Source organism: Neovison vison, chromosome 9, assembly GCF_020171115.1.
Source record: "Neovison vison isolate M4711 chromosome 9, ASM_NN_V1, whole genome shotgun sequence".
In the NCBI taxonomy this organism is placed as follows: Eukaryota; Metazoa; Chordata; class Mammalia; order Carnivora; family Mustelidae; genus Neogale; species Neogale vison.
The window spans coordinates 5,325,577-5,347,908 of record NC_058099.1 but is presented as its reverse complement, the minus strand read 5'-3'; the positions used below and the strand labels follow the sequence as shown (position 1 = coordinate 5,347,908).

The 22,332-nt window shown below is 43.0% G+C and overlaps 1 protein-coding gene across 1 annotated transcript in view; it reads left to right on the top strand.

Annotated features, from left to right (window-relative positions):
• ABL1 (ABL proto-oncogene 1, non-receptor tyrosine kinase) overlaps nucleotides 1-22,332 on the top strand; it is a 137,709-nt gene that overhangs the window by 2,385 nt on the left and 112,992 nt on the right. The window lies entirely within an intron of this gene.

Below are 22,332 nucleotides of genomic sequence, written 5' to 3'. Positions count from 1 at the left end.
CACGAAGAGTGCCTTTGACAGTGACCACCATAAACAAAGGTCTCTGCTGCATGAACTCGCACTTACTTGACTGTGAAGGTTTACTTTCTTACAGAAAAATACCTCATCTAAATGATTTGATTACTCGCATTATATTTTTCCTTGAAATATTAGTTACATTTTAGCCCTGGTTTTAGACAAATAGAGGAATTTGTTACATTATGGTGTAATTTCCCAATTCAGGATTTATAAAGTGAATTATTTATGTTTTTAACTAGCGATGATCGTGCAGCCTTAGATAATGAAAATTGCTACAGACTCTTTGGAGAGCTTTGGCCAAACTTTCCAGAATTTAAAATGCATATACCGGGACGCCTGGGTGGCTCAGTTGGTTGGACGACTGCCTTCGGCTCAGGGCGTGATCCTGGAGTCCCGGGATCGAGTCCCACATCAGGCTCCCAGCTCCATGGGGAGTCTGCTTCGCTCTCTGACCTTCTCCTCGCTCATGCTCTCTCTCACTGTCTCTCTCTCTCAAATAAATAAATAAAATCTTTAAAAAAAAAAATAATAAAATAAAATAAAATGCATATACCAATAACCCAGTAATCTCACTTCCAGGAAGCTTTTCTCATACAGAACGGTGTAGTCTCCTAGGTGTCCTGATGCCCTTTCAGAGAGGGTTGAGAGGTTAAAACCATTTTCATATTAATGTAGTACTTTTGATGTTATTTGCACTCTTTGCCCCAATGGTGCAGAAGTCATGCAGGGACCGAAGCGTGCATCAAGGCGGTAACACTACACCTCACTGTACTAGTAACCATTGTGTTCTTTGTACTCATTATGAATAAATGATGCCACGTACCCTTAAATAAATACATAAAGATTTCATTTTTCACATAGGAATATCCTTGATGAAGCAGTAGGAAAGATTAATTTTATGAACCATTGACCCCTGTACACGTGTTTTTTTTTTTTTTTAGTGCTCTGAAGGTTGACTTCAGAAGTACATGTAAAGCACTTCGCTGTGCTCGCGGAGCTAGTGGCTATCTCCAAGAAAAGCAGATGGGCAGTTGTTTGAGTTGCAAGCTGTACTAGCTGCTTTTTTCATGGAACTGCCATTTTTACTTGAACTAACACCAACAAAACAATGGTTATTCAGGCTAAAAAGAGTATAAAGGACTCTTTCAAGGAAAACAACTGGTACTATACGTGGCCAGTGATAAAATTTTAGCTTTTCTTTTTTTTCTTTTTTTTTTTTTTTTTAAAGATTTTATTTATTTAATTGACAGAGAGAAATCACAAGTAGTCGGAGAGGCAGGCAGAGAGAGAGAGAGGGAAGCAGGCTCCCTGCTGAGCAGAGAGCCCGACGCGGGACTCGATCGCAGGACCCTGAGATCATGACCTGAGCCGAAGGCAGTGGCCTAACCCACTGAGCCACCCAGGCGCCCAAATTTTAGCTTTTCAATGAAGATTAGGATTTTGGAAAACTTGTATCTGCTATTGTGATGTAGAGATTGGTGGTGATCCTTTACAAATGTGATGTTTTGATAAAACGAAATACTGATATAAAGAAATATCTATTCAGAAAATCTACATAATTCAGTGAGCCAGTATTTTCTATTGATCAATATGTGATATTATAAAATCACACACAGGTGCAAGATGGATCCGTGGATTTTAATATAGCAATTAACAAAGTTATTGTTATTAACAATAACAAAGTTCCCTCATACAGTTTTAGATTCTACATCACAACTAACCTTTAAGAAACTACCTTTTAAGGTGTCTTAGTGTCGCTTCAAAGAAGAAAATCTACAGTTCTCTAAAAAGGTTACTTTTTTGGTGGAAAACAATTCTTTTCTAATAATAAAAAATGTTTTAAAATTAATAAATAATTTTAAAATTTTCAGCTTGAATTTCTAATATGGTTAACGTTGGTGAGACGTCCTGTACAAATAAGAGCTCATTGGGGGTCCTCTGTAATTCTCAAGAGTGTGAAGAGGTCCTAAGATCAAACAGTTTGAGAACTGCCGCGACAGGGGGTCTGTCAGAAAGGCACACAAGCTGTTGATCGCAGGGTACTCCACAGCACTAACCCTGAACGGCATCTGGTAGTGGGCAAGTGGAAAAAAGCAGCTCGGAGATGAGTCCGCATGGTGCGAGAATTGGGATTTCGGCGGAGTGGGAGAAAACTTGTACTTTTTACTTTGCATTTGTGATTTCTTTCTCTGACAAATTTGTGTTGTTTTATAATCCAAAAAATACAGAGATATAAGAACCCAATTGATGGCCTCCTAACCAAATAGTCACTTTCTTGCAGCAGCTTTTTATGAGAGTTTGCCTGAGTCACGTTTTACTGAAGACAAAATCAGTTCCTTGGTCTCCGACGTTCCTTTTCTAGGGGAACACAGTCTTACTTTGTGTTACAAATTGTTGATCTTTCTAGGGTGATCTTTCTAAGAGTTGGTTAATGTTCATATAGGTTGGATGAAAAATTTTTGCAGTTATAACACATGTGAGTGTTGGCTCAGATGCGAATCCGGAAGCCCAGAATTCTAACGGATGAGGGTGTCAGGGGTGAATCTGGAAGCACAGGGCAGGTGGCAGTTTTTTGCCAGGGTCGTTCAGGGTCAGAAGGGCTAGTCGTGTGTACAGGGAGAAAATAAAGGAAGCTATGGTATTATTTCATGCATCATATAGTCCTTCCAAATTTCAGTGGCTTGACTAAAGAAAATTCAGTTTCAGGAAAGTTGGTAAAAGAGGAACAAAAGCATTCTCCGCTAGTAAGCCTCTTTTCCTTAGGGATTCTTTCTTGAACAAATGTTTATTGAGCTCGGACTATGTATCAGGTAATGTTTTAGTCATTGGTGATGCATTAGCAAACAAAAAACATCCCTGCCCTCTTGGAATTTACATTCTAGCGGGAGGAGACAGACCATTAATAAGCTAGGTAGGTGAAATGTAAAGTATGTTAGATGGTAGCAGGGACGGGGGGAGAAAAATAACATAGAAAAAGGGCTAAGGAATGTTGGGAGGTGTGATTTTAGTTAGGGAGGCCCCCCTAAGAAAGTGGCCTTGGGAGGAGGGTGAGGGAACGAGCCTTGGAAATAATGGGGTAAAACCATTTCAGGGAGAGGGAATCCGGGTGCAGAAGCCCCCCAGGCAGAGCTTATGTATCATGTTGTAGGAGAAGCCCAGAGTGGCTGGAGGTAAAATGGAGGTGGGGAGAGAATGACTGGAGAAGAATGTTGCCTTGTTGACAGTTTGAAGATTTTGACTTTGACTCATGTGGTTTGGGAAGGAGTACCAAGCCCTGACTTACATTTTATTAAAATGTCTCTGGCTGCTGTATTCTGAAGGGGAGCAAAGAGGACGCAGGGGTTCCACGGAGGGGTGGGCTGCTCTCACCTGGATGAGAACGGTCGCGGCTCGGACTGGGATGGCGGGGGTGGGGAAGGCTTCAGGTTCTGTGAATTCCGGCAGGCCCAGCGGGCGGATTTGCTGTTGGATGAGACATGAGGTGGGGCGAGCAGGATGGGAAAGAGGTCAAGGGGGGACTCCAAGGTTTTTGGCAAAATGGAGTCTTTTACTGAAATGTAGACTAGAAAAGTGGTTTTGTGGAGGTACACTGTGGGGATTGGAGATCAGGAGTTACTTCTGGGGCATGCTACGTCTGATGCCTGGAGGTAGGCATGTATGTAGGCAGACGGGTCACACGTGCATTCGAGTCTGCCAGCGTGAATTCAGGGAAGCCGCCCAGGCTGGAGAGGGAACTTGGGAGTCATCAGGTTATAGGTGGTATTTAAAGCTGTGAAAAGGGTGACAAGCCCAAGGGAGAAATCTCCAGGTAAGAACCTTTCAAATACGTAAGGTGACATTCAGTGGTTTATGAAATTAAGACCTTATATTTTTCTGTAGGATTAATTTGAGTCCTTTCGGGGGGTGGCGGCATTCACATTTTGCCTGAGAATGATTTTAACTCCTTTTTAAGTTTTGAATCCTGTTTTCTATGAGGACTTTTTTCCCCTAAATCTAAAAGTTGCAGATTTAACAAAAAAAATGCACACAACTTTCCCTAGTCTTCTTGGTAGTGATTGTTTTAAATATAAAATAACTATTTCAATTTAATAAGTTCTGTAGACACACCTGGCTGGCTCAGTTGGTAGTGTGTGCGACTCTTGGTCTTGGAGTTGTGAGTTCAAGCCCCACGTTGGGGGTAGAGTTTACTTAAAAAAAAAAATTAAATAAAATTTAAAAATAAAAAGTTTTTTTATGCATTTTTAGGTAATGCTTTAAAAATTGAAGATTTTTAAAAATAAATTATTTCTGGATTTTCTAATTTTAAGCTAGTACATATATGTCCTTCAAGGTTTTACTTTATTTGGTTATGTCATGTTATTTTATTTATGAGCTTACCTGAAAACTGGTTTTAAGAAATTGTTTACTCTCATTTTAAAACTATGTTATAAATCTCAAAAAACAAATGAACAAACACTTTATTGAAGGTAAGGGCACCTGCGTGGTGCAGTTGGTTAAGTCTTTGAGTCTTGGTTTCAGCTCAGGTTGTGATCTCAGGGTTGTGAGATCCAGCCCCTTGTCAGGCCCTGTGCCCAACCTGGAGTCGGCTTGGGGTTCTCTCTATCCCTCTCCCTCTGCTCCTCCTGCTCATGTTTGCACTCTCTCTCTCAAATACATAATAAAATAAATCCTCTAAATAAAGCTTTATTGAAGGTAATAGAATAGGAATTGACAGATCAACACTTAATCCCATCACTGTTAAATTATACTAAATATCCATATACATAAGAAGGTGGGAGACAGTGCAGCTATGGAGTCTTACAGGTACTGAAGTTAGATCAGTCAGATTTTTAAAAAGAAGTTGTTTGGAAAGATTATATTTGTGTACTTATTGTTAGGTATTGAGTTCTGAACTGTGAAAATGCAGAATTGTATATATGTACCTTTTTTTAAGACACCCTGTTATTTCTCATAGGTGAATACATTTTATATGGCCTTCTTTTCATGAAACTTTATTACCCATTTTAAGAAATATGCTAATAGGGGCATCTGGGTGGCACAGTGGTTTAAGCCTCTGCCTTCAGCTCAGGTCATGATCTCAGGGTCCTGGGATCCAGCCCTGCATTGGGCTCTCTGCTCAGCGGGGAGCCTGCTTCCCCCTCTTTCTCTGCCTGCCTCTCTGCCTACTTGTGAACTCTCTTTCTGTCAAATAAATACAATCTTTTAAAAAAATACACTTATAAATATCGAAGAAAACAGTAATTTCAGTTGTGGGATAAAGGAGGATGATCAAAAATGATTTAATCCAAAGAATTTTTACCTTAATGAAGCATTCTGTCAAAGAAAATAATAAAGATTGGAGAAAACATGAGATCATTTTCCATTGGCTAAGGATTTCACTTACGCTTTACATCTCCATGTGATAGACAGTGGTGTGTTGTGACGTGTGTCGCAAATAACGCATTTTTTTGCATGGGGGAATAGAGATGAGTTAACATGCTTGAGCTGAGAATTATACCCATAGGAGTATATCAAGCACATTATCTTAGTCTAGGGGGAAAAGGTTAAATTTGCTACTTAGAAGATAAGCTTCAGTAAAAGAAAGCACTCCCTGAAGGCTTCCTTTGATACATATTCTGTCATTCCCCACTTCCTCGCCTTTTTGGTGATTGTGCCCTGACTCTTCTCTGTGTTCACAACCTGCCTGCCTTTCAGAACGCTGCCTGGGTCCCACCTCTCACTTGTACATAAATTCTGATGTGCTTTTTAATATTATTACTATTTTTAAAAAAAAAATTTTATTTATTTGACAGAGAAAGAGATCACAAGTAGGCAGAGAGGCAGGCAGAGAGAGGGGGAAGCAGCCTCCCTGCTGAGCAGAGAGCCGGATGCCGGGCTCGATCCCAGGACCCTGAGATCATGACCTGAGCCGAAGGCAGAGGCTTAACCCACTGAGCCACCCAGGTGCCCCTACTACTATTGTTTTTTATCCATGCCTGATATGGAGCTTGAATTTATGATCCTAAGATCAAGAATCACATGTTCTACCAATTGAGCGAGCCAGACGTTCCTAATGTGCTGTACCCAAATTTGGGGAGTCTAAATAAATATCTTCCTGATTTCTAACTTAATGCCACTATGGTCAAAGAAGGTCTTCTGTAAATCTTAGTCTTTTGACATTTACTGAGACTAATTTTCTGGCCCCGCATATGACCCGTCTTATGGAATGTTCCATTTGTACTTGAAAGAATATATATTCTGCAGTTGTAATAATCTGTGAATGTGAATTAGATCAAGTTGGTTGACAGTGTTGAAAATCTTCCACATCCTTACTTATTTTTTGTTGGCTGATTTTTTTTTTTAAGATTTTATTTACTTATTTGAAGAAAGATCTCAAGTAGGTAGAGAGACAGGCAGAGAAAGAGAGGGGAAGCAGGCTGCCTGCAGAGCAGAGAGCCCGATGTGGGGCTCGATCCCAGGACCCTGAGATCATGACCTGAGCCAAAGGCAGAGGTTTAAGCCAGTGAGCCACCCAGGCGCCCCTTGTCTGCCGATTTTATCTGTACCTTTCCTGAGTGTCTTTTTTTTTTTTTTTTAAGATTATTTATTTATTTATTTGAGAGAGAGAGAGAGACAGTGAGAGAGAGCATGAGCGAGGAGAAGGTCAGAGAGCGAAGCAGACTCCCCATGGAGCTGGGAGCCCGATGTGGGACTCGATCCCGGGACTCCAGGATCACGCCCTGAGCCGAAGGCAGTCGTCCAACCAACTGAGCCACCCAGGCGTCCCTCCTGAGTGTCTTTGGGTTCTCTTTTTCACTGAGAGGCGGGTGTTAAAAATCAGCAGCTATGATGATGGGTTCCCCCCTTTAATTCTATCAGGTTTTTTTAGCCTTAAAAGCAATTACTAGGAAACAAGAAAGACTGGGAGGAAGGCCTAAGCATTTAACTCAAGAGGCTAGAAAGACAAAGTAGTCCACAGTACAGAGATGTAAGAGAGTCATAATGGTGACAAAAGAAATTAAGAAATGAAAATATCAATAAAACCAAAAAGTCATGTGGGAAAGCATCTGTAAAATAGGCGGCCTTCTAGCAGGACTGCTGAAGGAAAGGATGAGGCAGGAGTGAGTGGTACTTAGGACGGACGGGAACGTAACTGCAAAGATGTGGTCAGTTTGTGTCTTGTATTTGGAAGCTCTTTTGGGTCAGCAACACTGTGGTTTTTTCTTTCTGTTGTTTAGTTTGGGTACTTTCTGTTGATCTCTTCAAGGCTGCTAACCCCTCTGCGGTTGTCGGTCTCTGCGATTCTCATTGTAGGTGTTGCTAGTTTCAGTTTTAGAATTTCCCTGTGGTTCTTTGTGATAGTTCACATTTTTTACTGAGATTCGCCATCTTCTCACTTATCAGGCCCATCTTTGCCTCCAATTTCTTTTCTTTTCCTTTTTTTTTTGAAGAGTGCTTACTTGAGAGAGAGAGACAGAGATAGCGAGAGGAACATAAGCAGGGAGGAGAGGGAGAAGCAGGGAACCTGCAGTGGGGCTCCATCCCAGAACCCCGGCGTCATACCTGAGCTGAAGGAGACGCTCGACCGACGAAGCCACCCAGGCACCCCTGTTTCCAAATTCTTAAAAGTATTTATAATGAAGAACTTGACTGCTAATTTGAATATCTGGGTGATTTGGGGGTCAGTTTTTATGGATTGCTTTTTCCTCTACATTGCAAATCAACATTTTCATGTTTCTTGGCATGTTGAATAATTTTTTATTGTGTGTCAGATATGTGGATCTCACACCGTAGGGATTCTGGATCTTGTCTTACTTGGGGAAACTTTCATTTCTTTCTTTCTTTCTTTTTTTTTTTTTTAGGATTTTATTTGTTTATTTACAGAGATCACGAGTAGGCAGAGAGGCAGGCAGAGAGAGAGGAGGAAGCAGGCTCCCTGGTAAGCAGAGAGCCCGATTCGAGGCTCGATCCTAGGACCCTGAGATCATGACCTGAGCCAAAGGCAGAGGCTTCAACCCACTGAGCCATCCAGGTGCCCTTTCTTCCTTCCTTCCTTCCTTCCTTCCTTCCTTCCTTCCTTCCTTCCTTCCTTCCTGTCTTCCTGTCTTTCTGTCTTTCTTTCTTTCGAGAGACTTTCGTTTCTTTCTCACAGACAGTTCCTGGCCTGTTCTTTTGACCTTGTCAGGCGTGGTTTTATGCTTTGTTTGAGCGAGTCTGTTTCGGATTTATACTTAGTCCGAAGGGCTGGCCCTTACTCTAGAGGGCGCTCTTCAGACTTAATGCTTGGCCTTTCCCGCCTGTCTGCTAAAGAGTAGAGGCAGCCGGTCTCCTCCACCGGGGATTGGCGGGTGTTTGAGTGTCAGGCACCCTGAGAGATTAACCCTCCGGTCACCGCTGTTTGTTGGGCCTTCCAGAATCTCACCTTGCACGTGTCTGCCCAGAGTACCACAGAGTACTTCCCTTCTCTTCTGCCCCCCATGCAACGCCTCCTCTCAGATATTCTGCCCCCGCATTCCAGCTGCCTCCACAGCCTGCAGCCTTGGATCCCCGGTGCAGTCTGCTTCCTCAGCTCCAGGAGAGTGCTCCAGCTTTGGTTTGGGCTCCAACTCCCCACACCACAGCGAGAAGGTGCCCCGAGGCAGGGAGGCAGGGGGGCAGGAAGTCGGAGGTGGTGCAGGCCGCTCACCCTGTGTGTTCTCTTCTCAGGGCTTACAGTCCTGCTGAACCTGTTGTTGAACACCTGGAAACAGCTGTCTTGAGTATTTTGCTTAGGGCAGAGGCTGTCTGATAGGAGAGTTCCAGTTGCTTTCCCTTCTTTACAGACTTTGATCTTGTCAGTGTTTTAAATGCAAGCTCTTTGTGTGGCTGTGCAGTGCTGTCTCCTTGCGATTTTGATTCAGTAGCTGCTTCGATGACTCACCGAAATTAAGCACCTTTTCATATGCTAATTATCCATTTGGATGTCTTACTTATGTATTATGTGTACGTATTGGTGTGTATGTATGTGTGTCTGACCTGTCAGTTCACCTCTTTTGTCCCTTTTTCTATTTATGTTTCTTACTGATTTGCAGGAGTTATTTGTATATTCTGAGTACAGGTCTTTTGTTGGATGTTTTTATTACTAATATCTTCTCATACTCTGTGGCTTGTCCTTTCACTCTTTTCTAAGATTTTATTCATTTGACAGAGCACAAGCAGGGGAAGCGGCAGGCAGAGGGAGAAGCAAGCAGTCTCTGGTGAGCAGGGAACCCAACATGGGGGTCCATCCCAGGAACCCAGGATCATGACCCTTTTGGGAGGCAGATGCTTAGCCGTTGACACCTGGGCTCCCCTTGCCTTTTCACTCTTAATGGTAACTCTGAGGAATCAAAGCTTTAAATTTTTTCTAAAGATTTTATTTATTTGACAGACAGAGATCACAAGTAGGCAGAGAGGCAGGCAGAGAGGGAGGAAGGGAAGCAGGCTCCCCGCTGAGCAGAGAGCCCGATGTGGGGCTCTATACCAGGACCCCGAGATCATGACCTAAGCTGAAGGCAGAGGCTTTAACCTGCTGAGCCACCCAGGCACCCCAAAGTATTTAATTTTAGTGTAGTTCAGCTTAACAATTTTTTTTCTTTAAGGCTGGTGCTTTTTTATGTCCAATGTAAGAACTCTTTGTCTCCCCTAAGGTCATGAGAAAGTTCTTTTTTTTTTTTTTTTTTAATTAAGTTTTTATTTTAATTCCAGGGTACTTAACATAGTTAAGGTTTCATGAGGAAATTTTATTTTATTATGTTTCATACACAAATCTACAGTTCACTTGGAATTGACTTTCTTGTTCTGGGAAGATGGTTTAGTTTTATTTTTTTCATATTGACCTGTTCTTTAATTGAAGAGCATGTTTGCTGCTGTATAAATCAGGTATCAATATATGTGTGGGTTTGTTTGGGAACTCCTTAACTCTGTTCATTTGTTCTGTTTGTCTGTCCTTGCACCAGGGTCATACTATCTTAAATACTGTAGCTTTAAAATAAGTCTTAATATCTCGCGGAGTAAGACCTCCAGTTTTGCTCTTCAAGATTGTCTTGGCTTTTCTTTCTCCTTTGTATTTACAAACACATTTTTTTTTAAAAAGATTTTTTTCTTTTTATTTGACAGAGAGCGAGAGAGGGAATGCAAGCAGGTGGAGTAGGAGAGAGAGAGAGAAGCAGACTTCCCGCCGAGCAGGGAGCCAGACCCTGGGCTCGATCCCAGGACCCTGGGATCATGACCTGAGCCAAAGGCAACATTTAATGACTGAGCCACCTACAAATACATTTTAGAATCAGTTTTATCAATTTTCTACCAAAGCAAAAATACCAGTGGGGATTTTCTACTAGGATTACACTAAATCTATAGATTACTTTGATCCTAGGGATAAATAATGGAATATAAAGAATTCTTACTGATGAAAGCAAACCACTTCAGGATACTTTTTTCTTGTTAATCATAAAGGCTGAGTGATTCCTATAAACTGTTGAAAATTTCAAAATATCTGCTTATTCCAGATTCACCTTTCTTGTGTTTTTTTTTTTTTTTTTTTTAATTCTACTTTTCTTTGACACCTAGTACTTGGTTTTTGCTGGTAGAGACCATATTCATAATCTTCACCGGACCAAGCATTATATTTTTTACAGACTAGATGCTCAGTAAATATGGGATCGAATATCATTGATTATCTCAGTGCCTACTCTGTATTATGCACTGTCAAGCTGGTGTATACAGCTGACTACCCTGGAACAAGGGGACAAGATAGCCGGCCGACAGAAGGCTCTTTGCATCCAGTTTACAATCCTAAGGGCCACCGTTGGCCATCTGCTTGGGAAAATGGTTGCCGCCTTTGGACCAGCAGTGTGGGGGTGGGTCTGACAAATGGGCCAGGGCAGCGGGGTGCTTGTTCAACTTGATCAAGCAAGTTGTTACAAGGTGAGGAGACCCCTGGCCTTCATCTCTCATCTCAGTTCTTATCTTTGTATGTCAAGGGCTGCTTGTGGCCACTAACTAAATCTCGATTATACAGTTGCATTTTCAGAAACTCCTAAACCACTAACTGGAACCTTCACTCAGTGGATTTTGTTTCTGTCACTTGCACTTCTATGAAAGAAAGGCAGCCAATCCAGTTACAAGAGTTTAGTCAAAATGAACAATTCCAGCATTTGCCCTGGTGAGATACATGGATTCACCACAAATTTCTGTACTTTCTACTTCTGCAATATCATATAATAGTTCCTGGTTTTATTGGTGATTCTGTAGCATCCTGAGTGTCTGTCTCTGGTGCAAGTGAAAGATTGAAGTATTTTTAAAGCTCTTGTTTCTCGGTTCTCCGTGCAGGTAGCGTAGGCATTATTCCTGTTGTTCAGTAGAGAAAACTGTGGTTCAGGATGGTAATGAAGTGTTTTTAGAATGATATTGCTGATTTGTTATAGAACTGGAGTTGAAATCAAATACTTTTTTGTCGTTGTTTTGTTTTTTGTTGTTGTTGAGATATTTGGATTTTTTTTTTTTTAAGATTTTTATTTATTTGACAGACAGACCACAAGTAGGCAGAGAGGCAGGCAGAGAGAGAGGAGGAGGAGGCAGGCTCCCTGCCGAGCAGAGAGCCCGATGTGAGGCTCGATCCCAGGACCCCGGGATCATGACCTGAGCCGAAGGCAGAGGCTTTAACCACTGAGCCACCCAGGCGCCCCAAGATGTTTGGATTTTTTTAAAATGTATTTTATTTACAGGCATCTGGGTGACTCAGTTGGTTAAGCATCTGCCTTCAGCTCAGACTGTGATCTCAGGGTTCTGGTATCGGGCCCCGCATTGGGCTCCCTGCTCAGTAGGGAGTCTGCCTTTTCCTCCCTCTTCCTCTGCTCCTGCTCGTGCCTTCTTTCTCTCCCTCTCAAAAAAATAGATAAAATCTTAAGAAAAAAGATTTTATTTAAAAAATTTTTAAATTTATTTATTTGAGAGAGAGAATGTACTCGTGAGTTGGTGAGGGGCAGAGGAAGAGAGAGAGAATCCCCAAGCAGACTCCCACTGAGTGGGGAGCCCGAGTCGGGGCTTGATCCCAAGATCCTGTGATCATGACCGGAGCCATAACCAGGAGCCGGCCACTCGACTGAAGTCAGGTACTTCTTGAGAGCCTGAGTATTTTTTCTCCCCAAAACATTACTTTTTGAAGATGAACTAATCCTTTTGAAAATGTTCACAGCCCTGAAATGAGGGGGTGTTTTGAGTTAGAATTTACTTCAGTAAAATTTTTATTTTTTCACCATTTTGTGGGATATGTTTTTGATAGTGATTTTCATAATGAATGCACACAAATACCCAGGCTCAGAGCTGTGTCCTTGCAGCCGCTCAGGGCTGGAAAGGACCCAGAGGCGGGCTCCTTCCCCGTGCATCAGCGGGAGTCCCCGCGCTCCCTGAGTGGCTGTTCTTGTACGTGTGAGTGCGGGTCGAGGGGGCGGCCTGGCCCCCACAGAAGACAAGGCAGTCTGGTGGTAGGAGGAAGAGCACAAAGGCCAGTCACCTCCCGGGGTGCAAGTTTGGGCCAAGACGTGTGGGTCATACAGAAGAGCACGAGACCTCGCCCGTCCTCCCGGGCTTGTAATCGAGTACGGGGGCAACAAGAGCGGAGTTCGGAGAACCTAGTGAAAAGGACATAGGATGAGAGCCCAGGAGACGGGGCGGGGGCTGTCGGTTGGCGCTGGTAGGGCCGCGGCTCCTCCCCAGTGCACAGTCGGTGCCATGGGGCCGTCTGTGCAGCCTGGACCGTCTCTGGCAGGAGGCCCGCGCCTTTCTCACACCCGTGGTCCGGATAGGGGAATACAGCCGTTTGCCCTCCGGTCTTCATCCTCCGTTCTGGCGTGGGGCGCCTCCCCAGGCCTAGCGAGGACGTGGGTCCTGTACGGTGGCCGCCTGGCCCTGGTTTTGGCTAAACTCACAGGATGGCCATTTGCGACGAGAACTGGTACTGTTTACCACTTCGCTTTCACGCGGCAGCTGCGGTGCTGTCGCCGCAGGACGTGTGCTCAGCAGCGCGGGTGGGGTGCACACGTGGCTTTTGGGTCACTCACCCGGCGCAGCACACGCTCTCCTGAAGTACTTCTGAGAGGCGGTGACGAGTACGTTTCAAACTTTTCTCCACTGGCTGGAGTTTTCAACAAAAACACTTCCATCTCCTCTGAAGAGCATTAGAAAAACTGGAAGCTGTTCCTTGATTCACAGATGGTGGATTGCGTATAAATAACCGTCTTAGATACCAAGTATTGTCGTCTGTTCCTTACCTTTTATGGCTGCTGCTTGCGTGCTTTCTCTATGCTGAGTGCTGTGCAGAGCCCTTGACATAATATTTTTAAAAGTCACCAGATAATGCCAGCACCCTTCATCTAAAATGCAGTCTGAGTTTGGGGTTATGTAGCCTAGAACCCTCTGGTGGTTCCCATTACAGAGAGCAGCAACCTCTGTTTTTGTAAACAATCTTGTACCCTTCTCCCTAAAAATTTTCTGAGCAAAAGTATCGTATATGTATTTATATAGCTATATATCTGTATCTGTATCTAAATCGATAGATACATTTGCCAAAGTTGTGTTTGACATTGTGGAGTAGAACGTTTCTCAGCTGTTTGCTTCTCTGGAGACGGAGTGGGCCGGGAGTAAAGGTAGGGAGGTGAGAAGGGTGCTCTCCCTTCCTCTTAAATGTCTCACGGGCAGGCAGTTTTATGCAGGGCTGCTGAATGGAGCGCCCAGCTGTTTTGATTTATAGTTTTCTGTAGAAGGAAAAAACCTCACACAAATAATAATAGCAAAGCCCTTGAGACCGCCTTGTTTCTCCCTTCCTCCTTTCTGCCCACATTGTCTGGCTTTTGATAGGAGATGACAGTGCCTGGAACGAGGGGAGAATGACTTTCACATTAGGGTTCTTACTCTTCTCCCCCATATTTCAGCCCAGATTGTTTTGATAACCCATCTCGCTTCTCGGTCTTCGCCGTGCACGTGTGAAAATGTTGATCAGTGTGGAGGTTTGTCATTTTGGATCTCATGAAATTCCAGAGTTGTCTGATTATCAAATTCCTGCTTGTTTGGTTGTGGCTAAATTTCTGTGTTTAGAAGAGTAGAATTTGTTACTACTCTCAGCAAATTGGAGATCGGATAAATAAATACAGTGGGCTGGAAAAGTAAGCCTTGACAGTGTGGCACGTAAATTAAACCAGACCTTCCCAGAAATGAGAATACAGACTGTGGGATATAGAGGAGTTTTGTTGTACTTTGATCATTTCCTGCTTGTGTGCCTGTCTCTTAGATAGGGAGACGGGTTTTATCTGAATGCAGGTCCCAGACTACCACTTACTAGCAGTGGGAGCGTAGATACTAACATGTGCTTGGTAGATGTTAGTCGTAGATATTAGTCTCTGCGTTGCGAGGTTCTGGGACCATAGCAAGTCTTAACAGAGGTCTCTGGTTTTTGATTTGCAAAGTGGGAGTCATAGTTCTTTTTTTTTTTTAAAGATTTATTTATTTATTTATTTGATAGAGAGAGAGATCACAAGTAGATGGAGAGGCAGGCAGAGAGAGAGAGAGAGATGGAAGCAGGCTCCCTGCTGAGCAGAGAGCCCGATGCGGGACTCGATCCCAGGACCCTGAGATCATGACCTGAGCTGAAGGCAGCGGCTTAACCCACTGAGCCACCCAGGCTCCCCGAGTCATAGTTCTTGATTTACTACTGATAGAGAATGAAATAGGATAATAAATTAAAAATGTCTAATAGTGCCTGGCCCTTGATTAGGCCCTAATACATAATAATTATTGCTATTTATTATTTATAATTCCAAGATGATATGTCTTTCACTAATAAGGAGCAGACCTAAAAGGACTAAACAGAGGACGATTAAGAAATAAACTCTAGGGGCGCCTGGATGGCTCAGTGGGTTAAAGCCTCTGCCTTCGGCTCAGGTCATGATCCCAGGGTCCTGGGGTCGAGCCCCACATCAGGCTGTCTGCTCAGCAAGGAGCCTGCTTCCCTTCCTCTCTGTCTGCCTCTCTGCCTACTTGTGATCTCTGTCAAATAAATAAATAAAATCTTAAAAAAAAAAAAAGAAATAAATTCTAGTGGTAATAACGTTGTCATGAATAGTTCGCCTTCGCCAAGGTTGTACCGTGTTGGTTATTAAGGATTATATCTGAAACCTGTGGCTTATATTTAATCATACCAGACCACAGTGCTTCAGGAAAATTCTAGGGGTTGCCTGGGTGGCTCAGTTGTTTAAGCCGCTGAATCTTGACTTCGGCTCAGGGGTGATGTGATCAAGCCTCACGTTAGGCTTCATGCTCATTGGGGAGAGTGCTTGAGATTCTCTCCCTCTCTCTTTGTCCCTCCCCCTGTATGTTTGCTCTCTCTCTAAAATAAATAAGTAAATAAATCTTTTCTCTGTCTTTCTTTTTAAAAATGTTTTTTAAATTTATTTGACACAGAGAGAGCAAGAGCACAAGCAGGGGGAGCCGCAGAGGGAGAGGGAGAATCAGGGTGCCCATCTATCAGGGAGCCAGTTGGGTGTGGGGCCCAGTCCGAGGTCCCTGGGACCATGACAGAGCCAAAAGGGGCTGCTTAACTGACCCAGTCAGCCAGGTGCCCTAAATAAAGAAATGTGGTTTTTTGTGCGTTTTTAAATTTTTTTAAAATTTTATTTATTTATTTACATTTTATTTATTTATTTGACAGAGGGAGACCACAAGCAGGCAGAGAGAGAGAGGAGGAAGCAGGCTCCCTGCTGAGCAGAGAGCCCGACTTGGGGCTCGATCCCAGGACCCCGAGATCATGACCTGAGCCGAAGGCAGAAGGCCTAACCCACTGAGCCACCCAAGCACCCCTTTTGTGTGTTTTTTTTAAAGAAAATTCTAGAAAAAACCCTCTTTGAACTGTGAGCATTTTTAAATTTTTAAAAAGTTTTTTTTTTTTAGTGAAGCATGAAACAAAACTTAAGATTAATTTTTATTAATTTTCAAAATGGCTTTTTATTTACTACATGTATTGGGACCCTGGGTGAATGTTAATGGTTAAGTAAAATTAGACAATTCTAGTGACATAGTTTTGGCACAGTATAAATATTAAAATATCAGTTCATATTAGAGAGCTGGGCATGTTAACTACCGACATCTTAAAAAATGTATTAGCTGAAGGATCAAAAAATAAAATAATTTTAGAGATCCTTTGAAGAGTATTTTGAGAGACAAAACATGTGAGGTGTAACAACACTTCTACACTTGACCGCTACCCAGCTACAATTCTACCACAGAGATACAGTTTAGATGCAGCTAAAATTTAGCAGGGACCCAAACCCACATCCCACATCCTATCCGAAAGACTTACTCTTTCCTGTCATTGTTTTCTTCCCTTCACAGTTTGCATTCGTTAGAAATGTAGTTTTAATAGTTCTTGGCGCTTTTAATTTAAAAGGAAAGAGATAGGGCTTTCTCATATTACAACATCAAGGAAAAGGCCCAGTCAGCGAGGCCGGAGAGACCCCCCCTAGCTGCACATCCTGCAGCGGCCTCCCGCTCCGACGCCAGGCGTGGGTCTTCGCAGGTTCTGTTCCGGCTGGTGCAGACCGCGCAGGTGCAGCTTGTTAAAGCCGCCCCACCCTGGGAAAGGGCGCAGGAACGTGCAGCTTCTGCTGCCGGCTTCTCCCTAACACACAGCAAGGCCTGGAGCCCCGGACACCCGCTCCCAAACCCCGGCCACCTGTAAGCATTTTTTTAAAAGTACTTTTTGTCGTGGCTGGAAGATGTGAGCTGTGGGGAGCTTTCTATCCCTGCCACATGAAATCCGCACTTCGGTGGTTTTCTCGGAGATTCTCCTTGGTGCCTAGGCCTTCTGTCCATTCTCGCTGGGAGAGGCAGCATCCTCTACCAGATAGCTTCTCTTCACTCCTTTGACTTGTGATTTCTCCAGGACCAAGTTACCTAATCCTTAAATCTGCTGCTGTTTGTTAAGCACACTTCATTCTTTTGGCTTTTTTCTCAGAGTCTTCGTGGGCTTTATTTGTGAACCTAGATGGGAGCTGGGTTGGTGAAACTGTTTGGTCTGTAATACATTGTGGTTAGTTTGCTAGAGGTTAATTTCTGAGGTTTGGAAGTGTGTGTGGCTGTCCCCCAACCTAGAATTACACCCTAAAACAAACTTAATTTCCCCTGCTCAGAAGGATTTATTGTATGGACTAAAGCCTGAGAAATTCCTTGATCCATAGTATTTGCATTTTTTCTTTAAAAACTTTATGTTGTTGTTGTCTTTATGTTGTGGTGGGTAATTCTGTCCATGAGTTTCTGGAATCTGTCAATTTAAAAGAACTCATTGGGGCACCTGAGTTAAGTGGCTCAGTGGGTTAAGCCTCTGCCTTCGACTCAGGTCATGATCCCAGGGTCCTGGAATCGAGCCCTGCATCGGGCTCTCTGCTCAGCAGGGAGCCTGCTTCCCTCTCTCTCTCTGCCTGCCTTTCTGCCTACTTGTGATCTCTGTCAAATAAATAAATAAAATCTTAAAAAAAAATAAAAACACATAGGAATTTAAAGTGAATCTTATGCTCTGTGTGCTCCCCATGCTCACCCCAGGGCATGCTCTGACCTGCTCTTGTCACTGGGTTTTGTCTTCCTGAGTATGTCCTATAAATGGAGCCATCCAGTATATAACTTTTTAAGACTGGCTTCTTTCACTGAGCCTAACACCTAACACCTGAAATCCATCCAGGTGTTGCATATAACAATAGCTTGTTCCTTTTCTTTCTTTTTTTGGAGTTAAAGATTTAATATTCTTATTTATTTATTTATTATTTAAATTTTAGTTAGTTCACATACAGTGCAGTATTGGTTTCTAGAGTAGAATTCAGTGATTCATCCCTTACAACACGCAGTGGTCATGTAGCAAGTGTCCTCCTTAACGCCCAGCACCCATTAGCCCATCCCCCACCACCTCCTTCCCTCAACACTAGTTTGTTCTCTGCAGTTAAGAATCATGATTTGTTTCCCTCCCTCTCTCTTTTCCCCCCTCCCATATGTTCATCCATTTTGTCTCTTAAATTCCACATGAGTGAGATCATATGGTATTTGTCTTTCTCTTGAGTAATTTTGCTTAGCATGATATACTGCGAGCTCTATCCATGTTGCTGCACATGGCAAGATCGCATTTTTTGATGGCTGGGTAATATTCCATTGTGTGTGTGTATGTGTGTGTGTATATATATACAGACTCCCCCCCCATATCTTCTTTATCCATTCATCAGTCAATGGATATTTGAGCTCTTTCCATAGTTTGGCTGTTGTTGATAATGCTTACAAACGTCGGGGTGCATGTATCCCTTTGAATCTGTATCTTTTTTTTCAAAGGTTCTATCTATTCCCTTGACAGTGATCACAAGTAAGCAGAGAGGCAGGCAGAGAGTCGAGGGGAAGCAGGCTCCCTGCTGAGCAAAGAGCCTGATGCGGGGCTCAATCCCAGGACCCTGAGACCATGACCCAAGCCGAAGGCAGAGGCCTAACCCACTGAGCCACCCAGGCACCCCATGAATCTGTATTTTTGTATCATTTGAGTAAACACCCAGAAGTGCAATTGCTGGATGGTAGGGTAGCTCTATTTTTAACTTCTTAAGGAACCTCCATACTGTTTTCCAGAATGGCTACACCAATTTACATTCCCACCAACAGTGCTAGAGGGTTCCCCTTTCTCTGCATCCACCTATTGTTTCCTGTGTTGTTGATTTTGGCCATTATGTCAGGCGTGACGTGGTATCTCCTTGTGCTTTTGATTTGTATTTCCCTGACAGTGAGTGATTTTGAGCATCTTTTCACGCGTCTGTTAGCCATCTGATTTCTTCTTTGGAAAAATATCTGTTTATGTCTTCTGCCCATTTTTTAACTGGGCTATTTGTTAAATTCTTTGTAGAATTTAGATACTAACTCTTTATCAGATATGTCATTTAGAAATATATTCTCCCATTCCATAGGCTGCCATTTGCTTTTGTTGATTGTTTCCTTCACTGTGCAGAAGCTTCTTATCTTGATGGAATCCCAGTAATTCATTTTTGCTTCTGTTTCCCAGATACTCATTGCTGAGTAGTAGTCCATCGTGTGGGTATGGATATACTGTAATTTGTGCATTCAGTCATCTGTTGAGGGACATTGGGTTGTTTCCAGTTATTGATGACAATGAATAGAGTTGTTAAAAACTTTGTGTATGGTTTTTGTAGGCACATGCATTTTCAGTGTACTTAACATATTAGTTTTTAGGGCTGCTGTAACAAATTACCATACACTGGGGTACTTAAAATAGCAGAGATTTCTTTTCCACTGTTCTGGAAGCCAGAAATCTGAAATTGGTATCACTTGGATGAAGTCATGGTATCAGTAGGATCTCATTAGCTCTAGCAGCCCCAGGGAAGAACCCCTTCCTCCAGCTTCCGGAGGCCACTAGCATTCCTTGGACAGTGGCCCCCTTCTCACATTCCTCCAGGCCCTCCCTTCCATTGTTACTCTCCTCCTGTTTTACAGTCAGATCTCCCTTGCCCCCCCCTTTAGAAGGATGCTTGTGATTACATTTAGGACCCATCAGGATAATCCCCCACCCCAAGATCCTTAACTTAATCCATCTTCAAAGACTCTTTTTCTTGGCCATGGAAGGTAACACAGGTTCCCAGGAGTAGGCTGTGTGTGTCTCTTCCAGGGCCTTTTTCTCAGCCTGCCACTCTCCGGTGAAGACCTACACGTGCGTGTTACTGGGTCATATGATTAGTGTGTATTTAATTTTATTAGAAACTGCCCAACTCTTCCACAGAGTAGCTCTTATTTTATATCTCTTCAGCACTCTCACATGCTGGAATTCCTGGCTTCCTCGCTAGAGCTTGGTAGCCATTCTGGAGGGTACTCACTATGGTTTTAATTTACATTTCCCTGATAGCTAATGACGTTGAGCATCTTTTCATGTGAAGACTGCATACTTTTTAATTTCCCTTTTTACTGCCTTAATAAGTATGAAGAAGAATAGCTAACGAAAGGAACAACATCACTGTCTTCGCGGCAGAAGCTTGCTGAGCCGCGAGTCTGCGGGAGAGCGCGGGGACACAGTACAGATCTGTTTCCTTTCAGTTGCTCCGCCCATTAAATTTTCTTACAAAGTTTTGTCTGAGCTGATCATGTGCTTGATTCTAATTTAGGAGGTGACTATAATGAATAATAAAAAAAATCAAAATCATGCTGATTCTCTGCCAAATTGTTCTTTTTTAATGACCAATCTTTAACCAGCCACCTCCCCACCATGACCCCAGGCGTGATGCTGGCTCGTCTTTCTGCTGCCGTCTGGCGGCAGTTCACACTGATCCCGCCTGGCTGGACACCACTCTTCGGGACATGACCATCTTCTAGACTAGATTTCAAACACTAACCATTCACTTTCTTTCGAAGCTATGGTTTGTAATAATAAGTTGCACCAAATTCTCTTTTGGTCCTTGACTAAGTCCAACACAACACCATAGCTTCTATTGCGTGAGTTCTTACAGAGTTAGGAGGGGGAGTAAATGAATGCTGGTGTCCCTTATCTGAGAATTAAAAGCCTCAGTTCAGGGGCGCCTGGGTGGCTCAGTCGTTGGGCATCTGCCTTCAGCTCGGGTCGTGATCCCAGTCCAGAGATCGAGCCCAGTCTCGGGCTCCCTGTTCAGTGGGAAACCTGCTTCTCCTTCTGCCACTCCCTCTGCTTTTGTTCCTTCTCTTGCTGTCTCTCTCTGTCAGATAAATAAATCAAATCTTCAAAAAGAAATTAAAACCTCAGTTCAGAAAGGCATGACAAAATAGAATAAAACGAACTGATGCAAAATACATGACATCTTTTTAGAGTATTATTTGTTAGTTTTTATTTTATTATTTTGAACTCAGGACCCTGAGATTGAGACCTGGGTCCAGATGAAGAGCCAGACACTTAACCAGCAGAGCCACCCAGGCACCCTGGAGTGTTTAGTTATTCTAATTGTGCTGCTTTGACTACGCTATTTGGGTATTGGGTGAGGTACGGCAGTGCTGAATCACTGTGCTGTACACCTGAAACTAGTACGAAACTGGATGTTAACTACACTGGAATTAAAGCAATAAAAAAAGTAAAACGATCCCTTTCCTGTAAAAAAATAGGACATTTGCAGTTAAATATAAATAAATAGTACCTAGTCTCAGTCTCTGGAAATTGATAAGCCCATGATTTAAAATAGTCGTGGCTCAGAAAACCGGATTGCATGGCACTTCCTTGCTCACCTGTGAGAGCCCATCCCCTCCGAAGATCGTAGGGCTTTTGTTCTGGTGTGCGAAGTTGCTGTTAGCAGCATGAGCTCTGAGCTTGTCGACTTGATCCAACATTTGCTGTCCATAAATATTTGTTTCTAGCTCTGGTGCTGATACTTCCAGCCATGTGATCTTGGAGAAGGCGCTTAGCTGACAGGATAGACCTGAGCCCTGGTTTCTCCGTCTCTCAGATGGCGCCGATGGTATGCTCTGGTCCTTCCCAGGATGGTGGGAGACCGCAATAAGCTGATCTGTGAACAAGCATAGGAAACTGTAAAATTCTTCATAAATGTACATGATTATCATTATGATTTCATGAAATCATTCACTTGCCTTCCTAATTGGAGATACCAGATCTCTCTTTGAATGCTAAAGCTTGTGGGGAACTTTTTCACTTACTCAAAAAAACATTGCCAAGTAAAATCGAATACTTACAGTTTGGCAAGCAAAGGCTTTTTCGTTACTGACTTTTCAACTTAATTTCTTCTGGGTTTTGGCAGTTGAAGAGTAGGTGTAGATTAAAGAAGGGAAAAACTCCTGCCCATAACGTGTACCTCTTTAAGCTCCTCTGTTGGTGGGACTGGGGTGATTGGTGGGAATGTCCTAGACTGGGAAAGAGGTTTTATCCTTTGATGAAATATGTTTAGAAACTTGCAAAACCCAGTCACTTAATGTATAAGAATATACATTTGGTGTCATTCTGTATACATTCTTTTGAAACTTGATTTTTTTAATTCTACATTGTACTTAAGATTTATCTGTGTTGATGCGTGTAGATCTAGGTCCTCATTTTACCTGCTGTATAGTATTCTGTAATAGGATTATGGCATAGTTTATCCCTTCTCCCATTTATGCTAATAAATGACAAAAGTGGTGCAGTGAACATCTGTCTGCACATCTGCTTGTGCAGGGCTTTGGAGGTTTCTCATAGTGGTGGGTTAGGCTGGCAAAGCTAGGCTTTGCGATGGTAATAAACATGATTGTCAGATCCCAGTTGCGTAACCCAGGAGGGTTATCTCTTGT